Here is a 24,183-nt window from a genome sequence, read left to right as displayed (position 1 = left end):
CTAACCCTAAAGTTGTGGAAACGATAAGTATCCCTCTGGAACCCATTAAATCTCCTTATGTTTGGATGCCGATACCTTGCATTGATTTGGTAGGAACCCTAGTTGACAAGAAAGTGGATTGCTTGCACTCAAATGCTATGTTGGGGGAAGTTTGGGGGGATCAATTGGGATTGTCTAAGCTTTATATGAAATTGCAAAAATGTTGGAAAAATTTGCATTATTTTCAGTTAATTTCAGCATCTTCTTTCGTTATTATCTTTGATTTGCCATTGATTTGCGTTGAGGTTTCGAGCTCAGAGCATCATTGGTTTGGAAATCACCTCATGTCTATGTCAAAAATGGAAGCCTTTCTTTGTGTCTGCTTGGTCAAAAAAGAAGTTAATTCCATTCTGGTTTGGGTTACCAAAGATCCCCTTTGAATTTATGGATCCTACTGTTTTGCAACAAATTGGGAATTCATTTGGCTCTTTTATAACTTCTTGAATGGATTTTTTGGAGGGGCAGGTTTTGGTTAAAATCTGTGTTTTGGTTAAAACTGATTGTGTGTATCCCCATACATGTAATATCAAATCTCAGGAAGGTAACTGGCATCAAAATATTGAATGGTTGGATAATGAACTTCTTCAATCCCCTCTTATTCTAGATGCACCATTGTTCATGGATTTTAAGAAACATTGTTTTTTGGTTCAGTCTGTTCCCAAGACTTTTTATTCATTGCATATGGATCACTTGGGTGTGGCTACATTGAATATATCTCAGAATAACCATGATGTTAGAACTTTTTCTAGGATTCCTGTTCAATCAAAAATCTCACATAGTCCCACCATAGGGGATCCCGAGATTTTGTTTCATCCCCAGAAATCTGTTAATGATCTGGGGTTGCACCAAATTCCAAATCAAGATAATGTTTTTCCTTCAAAAGCCAAGCCTTTGGATCCTCCTAGGAAGGATATAGGTATTCAACCTAGTCCTAAGATTCCAAATGTTGTAACTCCCCAAGATTCGATTCTAATCTCTGAAATTCAGAATCTTGTTTCTTCTCCTGCCCATCAGGGGCAAATTGTTTGTGATAAGGATGTAAATTTGGATTATAATATGATGCCCGAAGTGGTTGTGCCTGATACATAATTGGGTGAACAGGTGAGTGATTTTTTCATTAAGAATGCCCCTCAGTTTGTAGGGGAAGTTGTTGATAGAGTTATTGATTCAATTGATACTGATTTAGTTAAGATTCATTCTTCCCTTCCTATTAATTTAACAGCTAATCCTTTTGAGCTCCTGGCTTCTAAAGATTTGGGGTCTGTTATGACAGATGTCTTAGCTTCTCCAAAATCTGGTAAACCTTTGCCAATCGTTCAAACTTCTTTACTTTTAACTCCACCAGTTGGTTCACCTAGATGAGGTAGACCCCCTAAGAAAGCTCGAACTCAAATAGAAATTGATGTAGGGGTACATAAAACTTTGTCCCTTTCACTTGATATGGGTCAGGGGAGAAAGACTCTTTCCCTAGGAAGACCTAAAAAATCTACCTCGACTCCCTTAAAGGGGAAAAAGAAAAAGGGGAATCCTTTGTTGACTAGATCAGGGGTTGTTAAAAGAAATTTACAGAGTTGTTTTGGTAATAGTACCAAAGCTCTAGTTATTGAGAAGAGGGGAGCTTCGACCTCCCCTCGAGGACAATGAAGATTATTTCTTGGAATGTTAGGGGCTTAAATGCCCCTATCAGGAACCACTTGATTAAATCCCAGATGGATTTCATTAAGTGTGATATAATTATGTTGCAAGAGACAAAATTATCTCAAGGTTTTGCTGATGTGCTTTTTTCATCTTGGAAAAGGTGGAATTTTGTTGCTCACCCAGCTACTGGAGCTTCTGGAGGCCTAGCATTACTATGGAATAACTTCAATATAGATGTCCAGTTAGTAACTTTGGCTGCAAACAGGATGTTGTTTTTGATTCTTAGCAAGGTTTCTAAGGTTAAGATTTGGTTATTTAATGTTTATGCTCCTTCTACAATTCAGGCTAAATGTAAGTTGTGGGGTGACTTAAAAAGGATTGCTTCTCCATTAGGGTAGGGGTCTTTATTCATATTGGGGGAGATTTTAATGTAATCATAGATTCTAGTGAAAAGAGAGGAGGCATTCTTCCTACCAAGAAAACTATGGTTGATTTTGGGAATTTTATTCTTGACATGGACCTTTTTTATTGTAAATTTCAAAATGAGGTTTTCACTTGGACAAATATGAGGAGAGATTTTTCTCAAATAGCAGAGAGGTTAGATTGTTTCTTGCTCTCAGAATCTTGGATACAATCAGATTTTGAGCTTTTTTCCTCTATTTTGCCTTTGTCAGGTTTTGATCATTTTTCGATCTCATTAACTATCTTGGAGGGTATTATTAGTTTTAAGTCTACTTTTAAATTTGAACCTATGTGGTTCAGGGATCCCTCATTTTTACCCCTTCTAAGGGTATGGTGGGACTCTGCCCCCTTTTGTCCAGGGTCTCGAATGTTTCAGATTGTTAAGAAACTTAGTTTTTTGTAGAAAAATATTAGAGAGTGGAATTCTTCACATTTTAAGAATATTTTTCATGAAAAACAAAGAATCCAAGATATGATTGAATGTTTAAAAACGCACGTGCTTACTCATGGTATTGCTTCACATGTGTTTCATGAATTAAAATCCTTATAATCAGAACTAGAGGAAGTATTAGCTAGGGAAGAGTCTTATTGCAGACAAAAATCTAGGGAAGTGTGGCTTTTAGATGGGGACAGAAATACAAAGTTTTTTCACACTTCCACCAAGCTAAAAAGGAGTAGAAAAAGGATATCTTGCATAGAGGATCTCAATGGGAAGCTACTTACTAAATCAGAAGACATTGCCTTAGAAACAGTTAATTTCTTTAAATCATTATTGACCTCAGAGGGTGGATGTGGATCAAATGGTTTTCTTTCAGATATTCCCCCTATAGTGTCCCTGGAAGATAATAGGATGCTAATGTCTCCTTTTTCTTTGGAAAAGGTTAAATGTGCAATTTTTGATATGAATCCTGACAAGGCTCCAGGGCCTGATGGGTTTAGCACTTTATTCTTCCAAAAGTATTGGGACTTTGTGGGAAAAGATGTCCTTTTGGCTCTTGAAGAGGCTACGAGAAATAGGTCAATGTTAAAAGAACTTAATACCACTTTGATTGCCCTTATCCCGAAGAAAGAAGTCACTAAGACCTTTACTGACTTTCATCCTATTGCTTTATGCAATACTCTGTATAAAATATTTACTAAGGCAATTTCCCTTCGATTGGCAAAACTTCTTCCCAAAATCATCTCTTTAGAGCAAGGTGGGTTTGTTCTTGGTAGGGAAACACCGGAGGAAGCCATTGTGGCTCACAAAGTGTTGCATTCTATCCATACTCAGAAGGTCCCATCTATGATTCTCAAGTTGTATATGATGAAGGCCTATGATAGGGTTGAGTGGGAGGCTTTAGTTTGTGTTCTTCTCAAATTAGGTTTCTCTAAGGCTTGGGTCAAATGGATAAAGGCTGTTATTCCAACTACCAGATTTTTGGTTTTAATTAATGGGTCTCCTTGTGGTTTTTTTTCCTCTTCAAGAGGATTGAGGCAGGGGGGTCCTCTATCCCCTTTCCTATTTATCCTTTTAGCGGAGTCTTTTAGCTGGGCAATTAAGGCTGCAAAATCAAAAGGTTTATGGAAGGGGATTGCGATCCATGGGGTTCCTATTCCTATTTCACATTGTTTATTTGCAGATGACACTCTACGTTTTGGCCAATACTATAAATGGAATTATCCAAAAGTATGCGGCTTTTTTTGGCCAAAAAGTCAACATTGAGAAGTCAAAAATATTCTTCCTTAACACATCACAATTAGTTCAATAGAGATTGTAGACCTTTTGGGGTTTTGATCCTAGTATCTATCGTTGTAAGCATCTGGGTATACCTTTTTTCATTAAACAAAATAATCTATCCTTTTGGAAAAAACTCATTTCGATCATCTCAAAGAGGATTTTATCCTGGAGTCATAAATGGTTAAGCCTTGCAGTAAAACTTGTACTGATTAAATCTGTGTTGAATTTGGAACCTATTTATCTTATGTTAGTAGTAAGCACCCCTAAATCAGTGTTAGTAGGTCTGCAGGATACTCTTAGGTCCTTTCTCTGGAATAGTAATAAAGAGGGGAAGAATAAACTACCCTTAGTAGCTTGGGATAAAGTTTGTCTGCCCAAGGAATAGGCGGGTACATGAATTAGAAATTTGTATAAGCAGAATCTGGCTCTGGGAGCTAAATTGGTCTGGAAGTTGCATGAGAAATCTAATTTTTTTTGGGCACAAATAATGTTTGCAAAATACTTGAATAATGGTCCGAGGGAGTATGTCTTTTAGATATCAAATCTACCTTTAGGCTCGGTTATGTGGAATTTTATTTTCAAATGTCGAAACGTTATCTTGCCACATCTTTCTTCGATTGTTCATAATGGGAAAAAGGTTAGATTTTGGGATGAGATGTGGAATGGTCATGCTCCCTTACAAAATATAAGGGATTGGTCCCCTTTGATATCTACCCTTTCTTCCCTTTGGGGGGTATTTGTGGTAGATTACTTTGAGGTAATTCATAATGGTGATCTGAAATTGGCAAAATGGAAGTCCATTGAGTTCCTGGATGTTGAGATTGATCTCAAGTTGCATTTTGCAAAGGTTTTGGAAGAAAGAATGATTATCCTATCTGACTCTGAAGATGAACTTGTATGGACTGGGAACATCTCAGGCTAATATACGGTTAAGGATGGATATAACTCTCTTGTGTCAGCCAACGACTCGTCCTCTTGGCCACATAAGCTTTTTTGGTATTCAGCCTGTCTTCCGAAAGCTAGTGCTTTCACCTAGTTAGTAGCCCAGGATAGGCTACTTACAGGCATGCGCTTGGATAGACTTGGTATCACTAATTTTTTTTCTTGTGTGTTATGCAAAAACAATTTGGAAACCTCCTCTCATCTCTTCCTTCACTATGATTTTGCATTTCAATGCTGGTAGTGGTTTTTTGACAAATTGAACCTGTCTTTTATAATAGGGAAAGATCTTATTTCACACTTCAGAGCCTGGCCTCTTCTGTTTTCTCCATCCTTCTATGCTAGTCTTTGGATTGCTTCCCCTTCTATATTAATATAGAACATTTGGCTAGAAAGGAATAATAGGATCTTTAAAAAGACTAGCTCTTCTCTTGAGGAGGTTTTACCGAAAATTGAATCTTCTATTTCAGAAGTTGTCTTGTCTTATATCTTCAAGAACCTCGAAAATCTCTCTTCTTTTTTGCATTGGGATAGTAGGGTGACTAGGTTCTGGAAGCTATTATCCATCTTGCCTTCTCATGGTTCCATTTTGAGAAATAGTAATGCTTTAACCAAAAGACATTTAGCTATTTGGAAGCCCCCTCCTAATGCACATTTTAAATTGAATTTTGATGGTGCTTCTCATGGAAATCTTGGTTTGGTAGGGGTAGGTATGGTAATTTTTTATCATCATATGAATATTGTCCAGGCTAGATGTCATGTTGTTGGGTATAAGTCCAATAATTTTGTAGAATTTAAGGCCCTGTCACTGGGCTTGGACATGGCTATATCCTTGGGCATCAAGGATCTTGTAATTGAAGGGGATTCGATGGTAACCATCCAATGTGTTATGAAGAAGAAATCTAATTGTTGGAAATTACAATATGTTCTGGAGTTAATTTTACAACAGTCAGTTTTCTTTGATTCCTTCTTGATCACTCATTGCTTCAGAGAAATTAATATAATAGTGGATTTTTTGGCAAACTTAGCCATTGACACTAATGCAAACTTGTGGGATATAAGTATGGATGAGATCTCGCCTTCCCTTCTGAAGCATTTGCATTAAATCTTCTTGGTTTTTCTTAATTATGTTCTCATAAACAATCTTTTAGCACCCTTATGCCTTGAGAGGGAAACATGTTTGGTGTTTATGCGTAGGTTGTAAGCATGCTTAGTAGGCAATTCCTAGTTGGCTATTGAGTATGCTTATGATCTATCATAAGCAGCAAGGGTGGTACCTGTTATGGTATTAAGGTGGCACCCTATTAGCAGATTGGTTTCGATATGGGTTATTATGATATGGTATTTTTGATCTGCTTTGTCCTCGCTTGTGTGTTTTAAAGGTTCAACTGTTTTATGAAGTACGAAGGAAATGTGCTTTGGTTGTAATCATTCACAGTGTTTTGTGAAGCCATTATGATAAGGAGTGTGTATCTTGTTATGTGGCACCAGCTGGGATATGATGTACTAGTTTCAGCTGCCACCCTCGTGCGAAGTCCATTATTTATGAGTTATCTTGTATGAGCTTTAATCTTGCTTTAATTGGCTTTACTTATAATTATGAAGTACCATGATTATCTCAGTTCACGTTTTTGGTGGCGACTGGTCTTTAAAAGCCGATTTCATTCTCAATACAACAGTAAATACTTGAATTATTCTTGTTCGAGCTCTATTTCATATGTCGAGTGCTTTTTCTCTTTCTAGATATAGGGTCATTGTCGAATGCCTGACTGAGAGGGAAAATGAGGCTTCTAGTAATAATTCTGAAATGCTTGGGGAAGTGTTCTATTTGCTTACTCCTCGGGTGGATTTTGAGGTTCACAGGTTGCTGGGATCTCTCTGGTTGCAGTCTGGTCTTTCCTTTTCTGGGTCTGAGATTTTGTCTCAATTTCTTATTGTTTTCTATGAAATTTTTCTTGATAAGGATTTACTCCATCTCTTGGTTCATATGTTTATCTCACCCTTGATTTTCTCCTGGGAGCTTGTTAGTTCTGCATTGGATAATTATCATTTTTAGCTGGGCTCTTTTTATTACGGGGGTTTTCTTCCTTGCTCTGATCTGCTGGATAATGGGAATTGTGGAGTTTTATTGGTCGAGTTGAGAATGGGGTTATTATGTGATAGATTGGGGGATACCCTGCATGCTTTTGAATCCTTGCTAGATTCGGTTCCCTCACAACTTTTGGATAAAGCCTTAGTGGTGCTTATGGGTTTACATTCTCTGTTCTCTTTTGGTTTTTTGGTGTTAGCTCCTCCACGGTTAGAATCCCCCTTGCAGATCATTCCTCCTATGATCATGGATAGAGAGCCCCCTATTGAGAGCTGAAGTTCTTGGTTTCAGAATTAACTATGTGTGTAGATATGTTGGTGTTTTTTTGATGCAGGGTTCTGATCGGTTGATATATCTTTTTGCCAAGCTTGGGAAGCCTTGTGGCTATGTACCTCTTCTACAGTTTACTCCTCATAATTTTTTGGGTCATATGGATAATGATATGTATATCTTTGAAAAGCCATGTAATGGGAGGGTGATCAATATCAAATTTGTAATTGGGTTTATGGGGTTTTTTGGATAATGATATGTATATCTTTGGAAGCTATGTAATGGGAGGGTGATCAAAATCAGTTATGTAATTGGGTATATGGGGTTTTAAATTTACTTTTTTTCGGACCACAACCAGAGGTTTTCTTGCGGGTTCTTTCCTGTCGGTATGCCCTTTGAACCCGTTTGTATTTTCAAAATTCAAAATTAATAAAATATAAGTTTAGTGGCTTGCCCACTTTTATCAAAAAAAAAAAGTATATTAATAATTTTATGTTTTGTTTTCCTTTGATATCAAAAACTTTGATCTAAAGCAAAGTTAAAAATTCATATTTTTTAATATATAAAAATAATTTTTTCTCTTATTTTTATGTTAAAGTTTTATTTAGTTTAAAATTTAAAAAATATTCAAATACAAATAAATTTTATGTTTTTTAAATATTTATTTGTTACTATAAATAGTCTTAAAATAACTCTAATTTCTCTTATTTTTATGTTAAAGTTTTATTTAGTTTAAAATTTCAAAAATATTCAAATAAAAATAAATTTTATGTTTTTCAAATATTTATTTGTTACTATAAAGTCTTAAAATAACTCTCTTTTAACTATTGAAACAAAGAAGCATTATTAATATAATCATAACATTAATATATCAAAATAATTTGTTTTAGAATATTATATAAAAATATAAAGCTTTTATAAAATCTACATTGGTATAAATATTTTAAATGCATCTATCTTGACACATCAATTCCAAACTATTTTATTTATATTTAAAAGTTTATTTTATTTTGGAACTATTTTATTTACTATATGCATGTATATATATGTCTAATTTGACAATTTTGATAAATTTTAATTATTAAATAATACACTAATTCTATGGGATAACTATTTAATTGTTAAATAATAAAAGTATTTTTTATATGAATCTAAAAATTATAATTTAATTTACATATATACGTTATGTTGTGTTGTTGTGCTTCTATATCTATCTATTTCTATCTCTTTTTATCTCTCCCTACCTTTGTATACTTATCTATCTCTTTATCTCTATCCCTCTATCTCTCTTTGCGCAACTCTACTCCTTCAAGTATGATGTGGAATGATGTTGTGGATGAGCGCAGAGATGTAAGGCAGGGTATTTCTTCTTCTGGATTCCACAATATTCATTATGATTTGTAGTGGAATAGAGGAATAGGTCTCTACAAAGGTTTGGTATGTAGTGAAACAAAATATGAAAACTCAACAGTAATGATGAACTCACCTAGTCTACAAGTCACAGCTTCTAGTTTAGTCATGCATCTTCCTATTAGCATGCAAAAAATGCCACATGGTAGTTTCAATTCATTTTGTATGCAACCATTTTTAAGAATGCAAAACCAAGAGATGACTCAGAATTTTTCTGGAGCATGCAAACTTTTAGGCCTAAGAATGAAAGGGAAAATGGGTCCAGTTCCACCTCTTTTAAGAAATGAATCAATACACATGTTTTTTCTGGGTTATATTATAACATGACCACCCACCACATGTCTTATCCATAGTCATGATTTATAAAAACTAGTTTCAACTTGTAAACACACAAACAAAAACACACACACATATATATATATATATATCTGTAGGAGAAATCTAAAAATTTACAATCTCTGCATAGCACGAAGCTTTGTTAGCTCCAGCTGAAGTTGCTCCTGCTGTAGTGCAAGTTCCTTACTAGTAGCTTCCAGATCCCCAAGTTCTTGCTGCAACGACTTTCACTTAATTTCTTGTACTCCTTAGTTTTCCTTACCATTCTTATTCTTCTCCTCTTTTTCTTCCTCCTCACCATTCTTCTTTTCTTCTTTCTCATCACCGCTCTTTTCTTCCTAATCAAGCCTCGGGGCTACCTTTTTATTTTCACCTTTACTTCTTCTCTTCTTCTTCCCAGGACCAGTCTCCCCTTGTTCCTCTTTCCCCCATATTTTCTGGGACAACTTAAAAATTTCCTCTCCACAGTGACTCTTGAAACAAAACCCAAGTTCCTCCACTTGCTCGGTGACATGATTAAACTTTTTCTTAAACCTTTTCATCTTACCCATTATCCTTGTATCACTGCACTCATTATCTAATTGGATTTTCACATGATTACAAAGAATGACATATGTAGGTAAGGGCTTACCTCTTTCAGTCCACTCAGCAATTCCGCTTAGAACTGCAATTTCATTTTTTTCAGTCCAACAGAAATTTTCTTTTGGAGATTTAGAAGCACTCTGCCGCTCCATGGAAGTGGATCGAAGAAATTTCTTTATTTTCTTTGGGCTGTGGATTCTGACGGAACAAAGACTTCAACTTTTCTCTCTGGGAAAAAGACCTCCTCGTCTGTCTAGTTGGAAATCTATTCCAGGTTTGGTATTGTAAAAATAACAACAAACATTTAGGGTTTAAGCAATTTAATTTCTTACCCAATAATTTACTGTTGCCCAGAAATTAAGAAGACAATACGACGGTAGCACACATCTTAACATTTTAAAACAATAACAGTTATTTTGCCTGAAAATACGTAGTATAATGATTTTATTTTACTGTACGTAGTATAGAATCCGAATGTCTTGAACTTGGAGGTGTGCATAAATGCATACGAAAGTCTTGAATTTAAAGGTGATGGAAAATCAAGTCATTAAATCATTTATCAAATATATATTTAAAGAATCGTGTCACCCAAAAGAATGATGAATGGTAAGGAGCGAGTTGCGAGTTGTAATGAATTCTTGCTTTGAACTTTGCATAGTACTTGTTACCTAATATCAGACATGACAACCTCTAGCTGAAACATATATTGACTGCCTTACAGAAACTGAGAAAGATCAGAAAAGGATTATAGTAGGGATCCACGGGGCAAAAAGATTGTCAATAATTTAGGTAAAATATGTAGCGCCCCTACCCTAGTCGGCCTTCTAAAATTGGTTTGACCTTGGTTGACTTTTTCTATGTGGCATTCTTGGATGGTTGATTAACCATTATGTAATGTTGTAGATTGGATAATATGAATATTGTGCATACCTATTATTGTGCTTTCGCATCTATTCTTGTGTAAGTTTAATTGTTTCCCTAATTCTTGTTATAAATCTTGAGCTAACGCCTTCATTGAATATATATATATACATATATGTATGCTTGCGTGACTCATGGTTGCAGGAGATTGTAGGTACAATATCGCCTAGGTGCAAGGTTCATCTCCATCAGGATTCGCAGGGTTGAGTATACCTCTTTCATCCTTAGAATTTGGATTAGGTGGTCGTAAAACCCTCGTCTTGCCTTAGCCATGATCAAGTGAGCGTCGTGTGTGATCCATCGGTTTCCCTTTTCGTTTCGGTTTGTGTGGCGTGTGATTGGTTGGCTTTCTTGGGTTGTGTGCCTTGCGTGTGGTAAAATGGAGTATTTTATCCTAAGTATTTAATTCAATTTAATGTGTTCATTTACGCATTGGTAATTGATAAATTTAAAATAAATAAGTTTCTTTTATGTGATTAATCATTAATTAAAAAGATCACTTTATGTATGTTTGTAGCAAGTTTAAGTATTTAATTTGATTTAATGTGTTCATTTACACATTTGTAATTGAGGAATTAAAATATATAGGTTTCTTTTATGTGATTAATCATTAATTAAAAAGATCGCTTTATTTATGTTTGTAGCGAGTTTAATTTAATGGTTAATTTTAAATAACGAATTTAATTAGTTTATGCATTTTAAAAAGGAAAGATTTAAAGTTATTTGAAATAGAAATAATTTAATCTCTTTTGCATTTTGGAAAAGAAAGGTTAATTTTATTTATTTAAGAAAATCAATTTTTATTAGAAAAGCAAGTTTAATTTATATGTATATTTGATATAGTGTGAAAGATTGATTTTGGAATTTAATTTAATTAAAATATTTTATCCTCATCAATATTGTGAAATATAAATGTTAGCTTAGTTAATATTGAGAAAATTAAAATTAAAAGAGAGAGAATTATTTTTATTTTAATTAGAAAAGCAAGTTAGCTTATTTGAATAGTTGAAAAGAATGATTCTTTTCATTTTTTACTTAAAAAGTGTTTAAATTCGAAATTAGAAAATTAGGCCAAAATTTCATTCTTTTAACCTAGGTTGGAAAAATATTTTAGGTGTTGTTAATTTTTTTTTGGAAAAATAAAGATATTTTTGGATGGAGATTGGGGCTTTTGGAAGGATGGATTTTTCTACAGCTATAGGTTGGGCTCTTCTTCAAAAAATCTTGCCAGGAATGCTAAAGGAGGTAGGATTCTTGTTTAACTTTTTATTCCGTTGTTATATCAAGAATTGTGTTTGGTTGTTCTTCATGAAAAATCTGGTTTAAGAATCTATGAATGTTCCCAGATTTGAGTTTTAGCCTTGGAAAAATTGGTTGCATTGTTTTGAATTGTGGAAGGATGGTTAAATCATTGTGTGAAAAATGGTTCTTTTCTTGCCCAAATATGGGCTTTGGTTGAAGAAATTCATTTGTGGTTTTGGCCGTTCATCAAAGTTTTGAGTATTGGATAACCTGTGATTTTAAAAAAAAAAAAATGTTAGAGTCTCTGTGTGAGACTGTATTTTTTTTTATTATTCATCTCTGAGGGTTTATGTTTTATTTTTTAATTTTATTTAAAAAAAAAAATTATTCTATTTTATTAAAATAAAAATCAAAATTTTTAAAGTTTGAAAGAGAAAAGATTTTTTTTTAATTTTAGGGGAAGGGGAGGAGCCAAAGCTCAACCCACGCCCCTCCCCTTCCTGTCTCCTGCATAGCCATAGAACCCCTATGTCCACCATGTGGAGGTAGAGGGGCTGCGTCCACATGAGTGGCCACAGCTACCCTGCTCCACAAGGTGGAGGCCGAAGGGTCTGCAACCCCCACAGCGGCCGCAGAGACCCTGGCTCCACTATGTGGAGGCCGAGGGTTTGCGTCCACCATGGTGGCCGCAAGCCCGATGGTTAGGGCATGGCCGCCCCCACTCCCATGGATGGGCGGTGGGCCCGTGGCTGCCCTAGGGTTTGCCACCCTCCATTAAATTTTAAATTAATTAATTTTTTTTTTAGTTTCAACAAAAAAATATATATATATTAAATTTTAAGTTAATATATATTATTAATATTAAACTCTAACTAATATATATTATTATTATATATTAATTATTAATTATGGATTAATGTATATTTTAGATATATATTAATTTAGATAATTTATATATTAATATATATTATAAATTATAGATTAATTATTGGTCCCTTTATAGCGTATATTCCCAATGAATAAATAATTGTTGTTTAGTCATTAATTTTTATTAAGTTAGGTATATATTGGGATATATATGTGCTATTTAATATTTTCGGATTGCGAAATTGTTTTAAATATATGCAAGGGGATTTTATTTCATTAGGAAAGAGGTTCCCTATTTCTTTATTCCTTTTAATGTATATTTCTTTTTTGTAAAGGGTAAATTTTCGTTGCTAGAAAAGGGGACTAAAGTATTGTTTCAAACCAGTATGTCAATGATGTTTATCTAAGGATAAAATAACATATTTAGATGATTAATGCTTTCCATTCATGTGAACTTGGTTGAAAAACTGGTAGGGATGTATTTATGTTATGTCTTGATGCATATGAACATAGTGAGTAGAAAACCAAGAATGACCTGGACCTGGATGAGGTAGAAAACCGAAAACAACTTAGATCATTTAGAAAACTTGATCAACCTTTAAATGTTTAAATCAATATGGGAAAAGATTGTACCCTTTTTTTTGGTTATTGCTCTCGCAAGTTCTCAATGTTGTATTCGCTTTTGTTTAAAGTAATGGCAAGACTTGGATATGTTTGTTTGGACCCTATCGTCTGTTTGTTTTGTGGTTGGCCATAGTTGGTCAGGCTCCTAGTAAGAGTACCGTCAAGCATTGGACCTTTGTATTAGCTTTTAATATGCTCAGTTGGATCCGTTTCTATGTAGGGATAATTTAGGATTTATTGACAGAAGTGGTCATTTGTATATTGGTTGTGCTCGCCTAAAAGGCAGGAATGTAAATGACGCGAACCCTATGTAACTATAACTTAATTAATTATCAGAGGGGTCTTGCAGTTGCACAAGCATGGGCCCGACTACCCTTTTCGCCACCCCCCATTATATTGTTGTTTTTAAAAATTATTTTTTTAAAAATTTTTTTTATTATAAAAAAATTTATAATAATTATTTAATATTATTAAATGTAAATTTTAATTAAGTTTTTAATTAAGTTTAAATATGGCATTTAATTAATAGATTATGATTATTTGTAATTAATTAATTATATAAGTGGCAATATACTATAATTAATTTTCAAATTGTATTTTATTATTAATGCATATTTTTCTAATTAGATACTTAATTTGTTATTTTGTTATTATTAATTGTATATATTTTTTAATTGCGGATTAAAAAATTTATATAGTAATTAATATTTGAGTTTGGTAATTTTCTATATATGCACAAGGAAATAATTGTTAAGTAGGAATGGACTATCTTTATTTGGATTCCTTATATGTTTATGTTTCCTTGATCCGTATAGTGTAACTGGGCTTGGAAAAGACAAAATTGGAGAGATTGTTTTTGAGCCAGTATGAGAATGATGTTTTATTTGAAGAATAAACATCTTATTTAGTTGGTTAATGATTATTTAATTATATTCATGTGAACTTGGTTTAAGAACTCATAAGGATGCATTTATGTATGTCGATGCTAATGAACCTTAGGGAGTTAGAAAACCAAGAATCAAATTATACCTAGATGAGGTAGATAATTGCAATCTAACTTAGATCATTTAGAAAAGTTGATTGACATTTAATGTTTAAATTAATATGGGAAAAGGTTGTATTTACCAATTGTTACCTATGCAAGTTTAATTTCTCTATTCGCTTTTGCTTAAGTAATGGCAAGTCATGCTTTGTTTGATAGGACCCTATCGTATGGAGTGATTTGGGGTACCTGTTTCAGCCCTCGGTCTCGATTTTGATTGTTGCTTTGTGGTAGTGTCATAATTGGTCATTTCCTTATGCGGGTGTCAAATGATGGTTTGTGATTGACCATAGTTGGTCAGGTCTCTAGTTAGAGTACCATCAGTCAGTGTACCTCATATGAAGTTGTGTTTGACCAAATGGTTGTTCCTTCCATTTTGAACTCCATTTGATTGACCATGTGTGTTTCTTGGTTTATCGAGTTCGATTGAGTATAGTCTAGTGTCGTATGGGAAAGTGGCTTTTGATTGGGGGTCGCGCCCAGAGTGGATGCTGGGTAACCCATCAAAAGTGAGTCTAATAAGTGATAACCTAATAGTATATTAGAGTGTTGTTAATGAATCTCTAAGTAAGATAATTGTGCCTCATACATGGGATGAGTGCTAACATAGACTCAACATGCTGTGAGAAGGCCTTAAATGGAAAACCATCATCCTTGTCTTCACGAAAGGATGTGTGGTGTAGTGTCCCTACCCTAATCAGCCTTGCAAAACTAGTTTGACCTTGGTTGACTTCCTATGTGGCATTCTTGAATGGTTGTTTTACCGTGATTTAATGTTGTAGATTAGATAATACGAATATTGTGCATACCTGTTAATATGCTTTAGCATCGATTCTTATGTAAGTTTAATTGTCTCCCTAATTTTTGTTATAAATCTTGAGCTAACACCTTCATTGAATATGTATATATATATATGTATGTTTTTGTGACTCATGGGTGCAGGAGATTGTAGGTACAGTACCGCCTAGGTGCGAGTTTCCTCTCCATCAGGATTCGCAGGGTTGAGTATACCTCTTTCATCCTTAGAATTTGGATTAGGTGGTCGTAAAACCCTCGTCTTGCCTTAGCCATGATCAAGTGAGCATCGTGTGTGGTCCGTTGGTTTCCTTTTCGTATGGTTTTGCACGTCGTGTGATTGGTTGGCTTTCTTGGTTTGCATGCCTTGTGTGTGGTAAAATGGAGTACTTTATCCTAAGTATTTAATTTGTTTTAATGTGTTCATTTATGCATTAGTAATTGAGAAATCAGAATAAATAGGTTTCTTCTAGGTGATTAATCATTAATTAAAAAGGATCGCTATATTTATGTTTGTAGCAATTTTAAGTATTTAATTTAATTTAATGTGTTCATTTACGCATTAGTAATTGAGGAATTAAAATAAATAAGTTTCTTTTATGTAAATAATCATTAATTAAAAAAGATCGCTTTATTTATGTTTGTCACGAGTTTAATTTAATGGTTAATTTTAAATCATGAATTTATTTAGTTTATGCATTTTAAAAGTGAAAGATTTAAAGTTATTTGAAATATAAATAATTTAATCTTTTGCATTTTGGTAAGGAAAGGTTAATTTTACCCTTTTAAGAAAATCAATTTTGATTAGAAAAGTAAGTTTTAATCATATATATTTTGATTTAGTGTGAAAGATTGATTTTGGGGAATTAATTTAATTAAAATATTTTACCCTCATCAATATTGTGAAATATAAATGTTAGCTTGTTTTTTTTTTTTGATAAAAGTGGATAGAACCACTGAACTATATTAAATTTTAAAAGTTTTTTTACAGTCTCTGGTTCAAAAAGAACTGAAGGGAAAGAACTAGTAAGAAAACCCTTTAGTATTGCTTAAGTAACACAACCCTATTCTACCCAATACCAAATGCCCATTGGCATAGTACATCAAAAAACCCATCCCAATTTCATAAGCTGCATTAGATATAAAGGAAGCCGCCAATAGAAGTATATAGAAGGAAGCTTAAAGTATGATCACTGAAGGATGCATATCCAATGCTGCCAAAAAATACCAGTCTGAACCACCCCTGTCTATGAAACACAATTCTCCAACCACTAGTTAGAATGATACCACATAGCAGAAATGAAACCATAATCAGACACCATGTCAAAATAAACATTGTGATCAAGCATAGTAGAACCCACACCAAAGAAAAGCCACACCAAATAAGGAGGTTGATGAAGACAACAACTATGCCCTTCTTTACTTCAAAAATTCCAAAACTGAGGAAGGGATCTCAACCGCACTTACCTCCCGCATATTAGCATCACTGTCAATGGCTAAATTAGCCAAGAAATCTGCAATCTTATTCACTTCCCTATAACAGTGGGAAATCAAGAAGGAATCAAAAAAGTCTAATTTTTGCAAAATATGATCTAGTATATATTGTAATTGCCAACAATTCAACTTCTTTTTCATGACACTTTGAATAATAACCATAGAATCACCCTCAATTATCAAGTCCTTAATTCCCAAAGATATAGCCATATCCAAACCAAAGGACAAAGCAAATAATTATGCATAATTGTTAGACTTGAAACCAATTGCATGACAATGAGCCTAAATAAATCTTACCTTATGATCATAAATTACCATACCTGCCCTGCCAGGCCAGGGTTCCCACAAGAAGCACCATCAAAATTCAATTTAAAGTGCCCTTGTGGAGGAGGTTTCTAGCAAGCAAAATTTCTCTTACTTATAGCATTAGTCTTATTTAAAATAGATCAATGAGAAGGCAAGACTGATAACATTCTCCAAACTCTAGTTACCCTATCATCCCAATGAGAAAAAGAGGCAAGGGTTTCCAAATTCTTATAGATAAAATACAAAGCAACTTTAGAGATGGAAGATTCAATCCTTAATAAAACCTCTACCAAGGAAGAACTTGTTTGTTTAAAAATCCTATTATTACGCTCTAACCAAATTTTCCAAATCACAATAGATGGAGAAATAATCCAAAGACATGCATAGAAAGATGAGGCAAATAGGAGAGGCCAGGGTCTAAAGTGGGAAAGGAGATCCTTACCAATAACAAAGGAAAGATTAAGCTTTTCAAATAACCACTGCCAGCAAGCATAGGCAAAATCACAATGAAGAAACAAGTGTGCAGAGGATTCTAAATTTTTATTACAAAATACACAAGAAAATACTGCAGTAATACCCAGCCTATCCAACCTCATTTCTGTAAGGACCCTGTCCTGCACCGCTAACCAAGAAAAAGCACCAGCCTTTGGGAGGCAAGCCATATGCCAAAATAGCTTGTATGGCCAAGTAGATAAATCTTTAGCAACCAAGAGAGAATTATAGCCATCCTTAGCTATGTACTTACCAGAGATATTCCTTGTCCAGATAAGCTCATCGTCAACATCAAAAAGAATTATTACTCTCCGCCAACATCTTTTCATATTCCAATTTTACATTTTGATCAATATCTAAAAACACAATTGATTTCCATTTTGCCACCTTAAGATTCCCACTATACTCAATTTCAAAATAATCAGCCACAAAGACACCCCAAAGGGAAGAAAGAGTGGAAATTAAAGGAGACCAATCCCTCGAGTTCACCAGAGGGGGATGTCCATTCCAAACTTCCTCCCAATACCTGACCTTTCTACCATTATGAACAATCCATGAGAGATGAGGCAAAATCACTGATCTACATTTACATAGAAAATTCTAAATAACTAAACTAGACGGTAAATTAGAAACTTGGAAAACATATTCTCTTGGTCCGTTATTTGAATATTTAGCAAACATAATTTGTGCCCAAAAGGAAAATGGTCTCTCATACAATTTCTAAACCAACTTAGCACCTAAGGCTAAATTCTGACTTTCCAGACTCCTAATGCCTGTGCCCCCAAGGTTTTTAGGCAAACAAACTTTATCCCATGCTACCAGAGGGAGTTTTTTCTTACCATATTTATTATTACTCTAAAGGAAGGACCTGAGAGTATCCTGCAAAATAACAAGAGCCACTTTCAAAGATTGCAAAACAAACATGAGATAAATAGGAACAACATTTAGGACATACTTAATAAGAACAATCTTACCAGCCAAAGATAACCATCTATGATTCTAGGATAGGATCCTTCTAGAGATAACTGAAATGATCTTATCCCAAAACTTAATTCTATCCTTCTTAATGAAGAAAGGTATACCAAGATAAGAACAACGAAGATTTCCAGATGCAAATCCCCAAAAAATCTTCAATCTATCCTGAACCAATTGTGAAGCATGAAGGAAAAAAATATTTGACTTATCAACATTGTTTCTCTAACCAGAAAAGGATGCATAATTCTGTATTATCCCCTTTATCACTCTTGCCTCACCCAAAGAGGCTTGACCAAATAAAAAGGTATCATCTGCAAACAAGCAATGTGAAATACTTTGTGGAACATTCTGAATCCTAATTCCCTTCCAAAGCCCTCCTATCTTAGTGGCTCTTATAGCCCAACTGAATGTTTTAGCTAGAAGAATGAACAAGAAAGGAGATAGGGGATCTCCCTGCCTCAAACCCCCAGAAGAGGAGAAAAAACCACAAGGGGATCCATTAATTAGAACCAAGAACCTTGTAGAAGAAATACAAGCATGAATCCATTTGACCCATGCCTTGGAAAAGCCCAATTTAAGTAGAACAACACACAATGCCCCCCATTCTACTCTATCATATGCTTTCATCATATTAATTTGAGGATCATGGTCAGGATTCTCTGAGTAGAAATAGAATGCAGAACCTCATGTGCCACTATAGCTCCCTCTGTTGTCTCCCTTCCTGGAACAAAACCCCCTTCTTCTAAAGAAATGATCTTAGGTAAAATTTTAGCCAACCTTAAAGAAATAGCCTTGGTAAAAATCTTGTACCAATTATTACATAAAGCAATAGGGTGAAAATCAACAAATGTCCTGGTAACCTCCTTTTGAGGAATAATTACAATCATTGTATTATTAAGCTCTTTCAAAATAGACCTATTCCTTCTAGCTTCCTCAAGGGCCAATAAAACATCATTTCCCACAAAATCCCAACATTTCTGAAAAAATAAAGGAGTAAAGCCATCCGGTCCTAGAGCCTTATCAGGGTTCATTATGAAAACAACATTCTTAACTTCATCCAAAGAAAAAGGAGACATCAACATTTTATTATCTTCCAAAGATACCAAAGAAGGAATATTAGAAGAAATGTTATTATGAAGATCTTCATGCTCCAAAGACAATAGTGACTTAAAAACCTAACTACCTCTGAAGCAATATCCTCCTGTTTTGTTAAAAGTTTGCCATTTCGACACTCAATACAAGATATCCTATTTTTACTTCTCTTCATTTTTGTTGAAGAGTAAATTTTTTTTGTATTTCTATCACCATCTGAAAGCTAGATCTCCCTCAATTTCTGTCTCCAATAGATTTCTTATCTGGACAAAACTTCTTCAAGCTCTACTTTTAGCAATTTTAGTTCATCAAAAACAAGAGGCACCATACCATGTTGAATCACATGTGAATTAAGACATTCAATCATATCTTGAATCCTCTGTTTTTCCTAAAAGATGTTCTTAAAATGCAAGATATTCCATTCTCTAATGTTAAATTTCAAAAATCTCAACTTCTTAACAATTTGAAACATTCGGGATCCAGAGCAATAAGGAGTAGAACTCCACCATTTTTTGAGCAAAGGAGAAAAGGAAGAATCTCTAAACCACATAGGTTCAAATTTAAAGGGTGACTTAAATGGATCTTTATCTTCCCAAATTGATAGGGAAATTGGAAAATGATCTAACCCCGAAACTGGAAGAATAGAAGAAAAAAAATTGAACTTTGAATCAATCCAAACATCTGATAACAAAAACCGGTCTAACCTTTCCACAATTTGAGAAAAATCTCTTCGCATATTTCTCCATGTGAAAATCCCATTTTGAAACTGACAATCAAAAAGATCCATGTCTTTAATGAACATCCCAAAGTCTTCCATTATTTTTTATTAGGAAGAATACCTCCTTTCTTTTCTCCCAAGTCAGTGATAGCATTAAAATCCCCCTCAAAGATTATAAAGGGACCATGCCTTAAAGGGGAGGAAATTCTCTTAAGATCTCCCCATAATTTAGATTTCCTTTGAATACCAGAAGCAGCATAAATATTAAAAATCCAAAACTTAACCTTCGAAAGCTTGCTTTTAACTAAGGCCAACAGTCAGTTTACAGTAGAAGCAACTAGCTCAACCTCAATGTTATAGTTAATCCAAAGCAATGCCAAACCCCTTGATGCACCACAATCTGGAGAGGAGAGGAATTCCCACTTTCTCCAAGAAGAAAAAACCAAATTAGTAGACTCCTTTGACAATTTTGTCTCTTGCAACATGAAAATATCACACTTAACTAAGTCCATCTGGGACTTAATTAAGCACCTCTTGTTAGGGGCATTCAAGCCCCTAACATTCCAAGATATAATTCTCATTTCTCTCGATGGGAGACAGAGGCTCCCCTCTTTCCTTTAGATGGAGAAGACTTCCCTTCTCTAAAACTACTTTGAACATTACGCTTCATAGTCCCTGACCTAGTCACAGGAGGACAGATAATAAACCTCTTACTCCTCTTACCCTTAGGAGTACCACTTCCTTTCATAGCATCACTAAGAGAAACCAAATGATTCCCTTTCCCAACACCAGGAGAAAGAGACAAAGTCTGCTAAATCCCAACATCAATTTCCAATTGAGTCTTTTGATTCTTTGGAGGCCTACCCCTACCAAGAGAAACCATAGGTGAAGCCCTAATTAGAGTAGTTTGAACAATTGGTAAACTCTTACTTGAATTAGGAGAAGTCATGACTAAATTATCTATGATGCCCACTTCTGATGAGGCCAAAACCTCAAAAGGGTTAGCAGATGTAGAAATAGGAAGGGTCGATTTAATTCCCCCCAAGTCATTCTTAATGGAACAGATAACCCTATTCGTAATGTCCTCATCCATCTGATGCTCATGATCTTTAAAAAGATCATTTACTTGGTGAACCAAATTTTCATCTGGCACAATAACAGGAATGTCCCCCAACTAAATATTATTTCCTAAGGCAGTGTTATTATCCACATCCACATCAACATGTTGTGAAGAATTAGACACCAATTCTTTGACTTGTTGAGCAAGGATAGCATCATCAGGAAACCCTATAGAAGAAACCCCAACATTAGACTCCGAAACAACCCCATCATTCTTTGCAAAAATCTGACCAATCCCTTGACAACTTTCTAAGTATTCTTTTGACTTCACAGGATAGACAGGATTCCCACCACCATCATTTAGTGACTTATCCAAGGATTTCGAGGTAGAGAGATTTGGAAGCAGATCCTCCACATTGTTGTCCCCGGAAACCACAATATTTTGGTGAGCTCTTATCTTATCCTTACTTGTAAATAACCCTATAGACTCTGGATCATGAGACACAACATAAACCTCTCGCTTCCCAACATCCCTCATAGCCTGGTTAACCTCAAAAGTAGCAGGATCTTTTCTAGTGGAACCATTAACTAATAGTTTATCCAAAATAGAGGATTTCAAAAAATCCATAAGAAAAGGAGCATCCAATTACAAGGAAGTTTTACCAAAGTCTTTCTCAAACTTATTAATTGGTTGTTTCCAGATACCCTCATGTGATTTAATGATACAGGTCTGAGGGAAAACATTATTAGGATTAGTCAAGACATAGATTTTTACCAAAACCTTCCCCTCCACAAAATCAAATCTTGATGATAAGAAAGAACCACAAGTATTACCAATTTGTTGCAAAACCTCTGGGTCCATAAATTCAAACAGTAATTTGGGCAAGCCAAACCAGAAAGGAACTAATTTAAAGCTTGACCAAGCAGGGACATAAAATGGTTTCCAAGCCGAAACAAACACTAAATTTTTACCAAACTAGTAATGTGAAGATTTTAAAACTTCATCCCTAATAGAAGAAGAGTTGAAAACAATAATAAATGCATTTGTAGAGAGTAATTGAAAATAACACATATCAGACCACTTTTTCTGCAATTTTTGATGAAATTTAGATAAACTAGTTGCATCCCCCCATATTTCCCCAGAAATAGCATGCGTATGCAAACAACAAGCTTTCAAATCCACAATAGAATCAAGTAAATCAATGCATGGAATAGGAGCCCATACCTGTGAAGACCCACCTCCTAAATCAGAGTCAGTTTGATTTTCACCTACCTTATCATCTTTTCCTGATGTCAAAGATTCCCTTACCTTATCCCCCCTTTGATGTGACGAAGATAACTCAAGCGGGTTACTGTTAGACTGTTTGTCCATCATCTTTTCACCAGCATTCAGCCAAGAAACCCTAGCTGCCTCATTTATAGATGAAAACTTCACAACTTTTGCATAGGATCCAAAAATCGTTGATGCCCTTCACCAGATCTGTGCATACTCTGCCAATTTCCACTGCTTGGACCTCTGAAAAAACCCTAAAAATACTTGGAGACCGCTTTGAAATTTCTTAAGTCTTCCCTCAACCAATTCTGTGCCGCCATATCTACCTATTTGCCCTACATGAAGACCAGTTGTGGGACATGCAGCGGATCATCCCAGCCCACATCAGCCCATTCACCAATAACCCTAGTTTCGCCCATACTGAGCAAGAAATTGCAGTCTTATCTCTATTTTGTTTGGTGGTCTGCAAACAACAACAATTATATTCTTGCCTGGGCATGGAGTTGCTTATCATGCTATCATTGTTATAGATAATCTGCTATATCTATTATTGAAGGGTGTGCTGGAATCTGTATTGCTGATGAATCTTTCCTACAACACAATCAAGGTTCATTGCATATTCCTCTGAGTCGCTGGTTGCTAAAGGGCATGAACCTCTTCAAGATTGCAGGAAACCCAACTTGTAACCCTGGAACTAGTCTTTCAAGATCTAGAGAATGTCAAACCACTGTGCCAGAGGAAAGCTATGAAACAAATATGGCACAATGTGGGGATGAAAAATGCCATGGAAACCTGAAGCTCAATCCAAGGACGTGCAAGTGCCAACAACCTTATACGGGTCTATTGAAATTTAGGGCTCCCTCATTTTCAGATCCGCAAACAAGAGGTGATTCACACAAAGCGTAGTCTTCTCCATTGGCAAGAGTCTCAGCTTTAGCTTTGCTATATTTATTGTCTGCAATGTCTTCGCTACCTAATATATCGCCCGCCCAAGATACCCAAAAAAAAAAAATGTTAGCTTGTTAATATTGAGAAAATTAAATTTAAATGAGAGAGAAGCATTTTAATTTTAGTTAGAAAAGCAAGTTAGATTTTTGAATAGTTGAAAAGAATGATTTTTCATTTTTATTTAAAAGATGTTTAAAATTTGAAGTTGGGAATTAGGTCAAAATTCATTCCATTTAGCCTAGGTTGGAAATTTTTTTGGGGGTTGTTGGATTTTTGGAAGAAAAATATTTTGGATGGAGAAATTGGGGATTTTGGAGGAAATGGAGATTTTCTTGAATGGCAGTTTGGGCTCATCTTCAAAATCTTGCCAGGAATGTGAAATGAGGTAGGATTTGATTTCATCTCTTGTTTTCCTGTGATATTGGGTTTGTATTTTTTTTTTTAAAAACAAAATGGTTTTTCTTGAAGATTTCATACTTTAAACCTTGAAGAATGTTGTTAAAATTTAGGTTTCAGTTTTGAAAATGTTGGTTGCTCTGGGGTCAAGATTGTCTAAATGGTTTTGTGTTTGAACAAATTTGGCATATCTAAAGGCCATGGAGTATTTGGAAAATCATGAACTTGCTGGGAAAATTTCCCATAATGTGGTTTTGAACAAGCTAGAAAATATATGGGACTATGATAAAAAGGAAATGGGGGTTTACGTTTCTTAAAATTTCATTTATTCCTATTTAAATAAAATTGAAAATCGAAACTGTGAAAAATAAAAGAAGGAAAAGAATAAAAAAGTTAAAAAATAAAAAAAAAGGGAATGAAATTATTTTGGGGTTTGTGGGGGGGGAGCCAAAGC

This window comes from Cryptomeria japonica, chromosome 2 (assembly GCF_030272615.1).
Source record: "Cryptomeria japonica chromosome 2, Sugi_1.0, whole genome shotgun sequence".
NCBI classification, from domain to species: Eukaryota; Viridiplantae; Streptophyta; class Pinopsida; order Cupressales; family Cupressaceae; genus Cryptomeria; species Cryptomeria japonica.
The sequence above is the reverse complement of the archived record's forward strand: the minus strand, read 5'-3'. Positions refer to the sequence as shown.